Source organism: Canis lupus, chromosome 6, assembly GCF_003254725.2.
Source record: "Canis lupus dingo isolate Sandy chromosome 6, ASM325472v2, whole genome shotgun sequence".
In the NCBI taxonomy this organism is placed as follows: domain Eukaryota; kingdom Metazoa; phylum Chordata; class Mammalia; order Carnivora; family Canidae; genus Canis; species Canis lupus.
Window position 1 is genome coordinate 25,980,632 of NC_064248.1, and position 3,018 is coordinate 25,983,649.

The window sequence follows — 3,018 nt, forward strand, 5'->3', positions numbered from 1 at the left end:
TTGGGAAAACAAAAATGGCCAGTTTAATTCTACAGCTCATATCCTTCAAGAGAAGGAGGGGTGTCTCTCAGAAGCCCTGGCAACCATCTCTTATCATATCATTGGCTGTACCTGGGTTGTTTGGCCAATTCAACCCATCATCATGGCCAGGAGGAGAAAAGATTGATTGCTTAAGTCAATCAGTCTTGCAGGATCCATGCAATCAAGCCTGAGAGTTGAAGACATGTGGCTTTCCAAAAGGAATTGGAGGTATGTTTTGTCAAAAAAGAGCTGATGGAAGCCATATTGAAAACAACAACAACAAAAATATCTCTAGTACCAGAAGGCAGTGAGGAACCAACTCTAAATTTCAAACTGGTGGGCAGCCCAGGTGGCTCAGTGGTTTAGCACTGCCTTCAGCCCAGGGCCTGATCCTGGAGACCCGGGATGGAGTCCCACATCCGGCTTCCTGTGTGGAGCCTGTTTCTCCCTCTGCCTGTGTCTCTGCCTCTCTCCCTCTGTGTCTCTCACGAATAAATACATAAAATCTTTTAAAAAAATAAAAAAATAAAAAATATTTCAAATTGGGAAGGAAGATGAGAACACAGAAAGCTAACTGCAGCCTCAGGGCAGTCTTCCCAGAGAAGGACAAGACCACATCTCACACCCGTGAAAAGTCTTTGGAGGGAGTGTTTTTTCTTCCTATTCTCAGCTCGTAACAAGTAGCATATTCTCTGTAGGGCTGCAAAAGAGAATCAGGAGCTGTTATTAGCTGTCAAAATAAACACAAGGGGCATAGTTAAGTGGTTTACCCAATTCAAAGGATAACAATAATATATTAAAAAAAAAAAAAAAAACAACAACAACAGAGAAATCAAACCTGTTATTTTGAAGTGAATTTCAGAGCCAACAGCCAGGCATCCATCCTTTTAAGGAGGCTCGGACCAGCTGGGGAATTCTCTTGAGGAAGCCAGTCCTCACAAATATGCCATGTTAGAAGAATCCAGGGCTTTCTTTTCTATCCAGGTTAGGCTGCAACAGCACTTCTTCCCAAAATCTACTGACTGAAAAAACAAAAAACAAAAAAACAAAATCTACTGACTGTCAGGGACCTTAGCCATGGAAGCTGCTGCAGTCCTCTCAACAAGCCCACTACAGGGGCTCTGCTGAGCCTCAAGGTGAGGATCGTGAGCTTGGAGTCAGAGTCGTGGCTGAGATCCCAGCCGCTGCACTTGCAAGGTCTAACCCGGGGCAAGCTGCTTCACCTCGCCAGGCTTCCACTTGGAAATGCAAATGGGAATGAGGCTGTGAGGACAGAGTGAGATGCTCAATGAAAAGTGCTTACACAGTGGCTGGCACATAGTAGACACTCAGTAAACATCTCCTGTCATTATGCTGATTGGTACTCCCATGCCCACTTCATCAGCTAGGCCAAGGACAGGACACCGCCCATTTAGTATTGAACCAGGATGACTCGGCACCTGTTGCGTGTACTTAAGAATGTCCTCGTTGCCACAGATCCTTCTTTCTGTGACACTTCAATATCCCTGGGTGATGTTCATTCCAGTTTATCTCCTCAAAGGAAGAAACCTTTCAACCCACGTGGGCAGCACCCAGGTCCTGGTCCTCTTGGCTCGTGTACTGCCGCAACACAAGCAATCCTGAGTCATCCTCCTTCCCCACTGCCAGACCACCGGTGGGGACGCAGGTGCACACCTCTGCTGAAACCTGGCATCAGGATAGCAGTCTGCTCACCTGAGACAGAGCCCCCTGTGCAGGCACTTGGTGCAGTGAATGACACGGAGCACTTTGCCCACGTGGGGCCCACTCAGTCATGCCTGAGTTACTGCAGCTCTGCATTTCAACTTGGGACACGTGCCAAAGTGGTTGGATCCTAACAGGTTCATCAGTCTTGGCCACCTCCTGTGCCCAGATCACCCCTTCTCCTCTCCCTTGATGTACAGACATCAAAAGCAGAATTATGCCTCATTCCCTCCTCCTATGGCTTCCAGGAGCTAGGATGGGCCACTGGAAAAGCTGTTTTTTCCTCTATACTGAGAGAGCCTACAGTCTTACATTCGAATAACCAAGTGGCCTGTTATGTAAGGAAGCATTCAGTTTCATGGTGGGAGGAGAGGTTTTTCTCCCTTTCCAACTAACTGGGACTAAGGAAGCATATGGAGACCAGTTGTGAGGTGTCCCAAAGTATTTGATAGTCATAATAATTAAAAGGGAAGGTGTGACAGGGATTTACTCATTTTTTAAGACTGAGTTCAAGATTATACCCCAGTTCTAGCCACACTCACCCTTGGCTTTCATTCCAATATGCATTCTTCAAAATGGAAAGGAAGAGACAGAGTGAGGGCAGAGGTTCCCAGGCTATTACATATTACTGTGCATTTCTGGAACAATGTGTTATAAATGTGAACATTTTCCATTATCTATGGCATGGGAGATGGGGGATAAACAGGGTTGAGAATTATTGCCCTAAAAGAAATCATCAGTTAAATAAACTATGGCACATGTCAGTGGAACATTGTGCAGCCTCTGTGTACAGACACAAAATATGTGTAAGGCATATTGTTGGGTGCTAAAAGCAAGTTGTAGAAATATGGATGAAATATATAATTTAGGGGTTCCTGGGTGGCACAATAGGTTAAGCATCTGACTCTTGGTTTCTGCTCAGGTCGTGATTCCAGCCACACATCAGGTTCTGCGCTGGGTGTGGAGCCTGCTTAAGATTCTCTTTCTCCCTCTTCCTCTGCCCATCCCTGACACTCATTCTCTCTCCCTCAAATAAGTAAATCTTTTAAAAAATATATATAGCTACTTTAATTTTTTTTATTTTTGTAAGATTTTATTTATTTATTCATGAAAGGCAGAAAGAGAGAGAGAGAGAGAGAGATTGGCAGAGGGAGAAGCAGGCTCCATGCAGGGAGCCTGATGTGGGACTCGATCCAGGGACTCCAGGATCACACCCTGGGCTGAAGGTGGCGCTAAACCGCTGAGCCACCCAGGGATCCCTATATAGCTACTTTT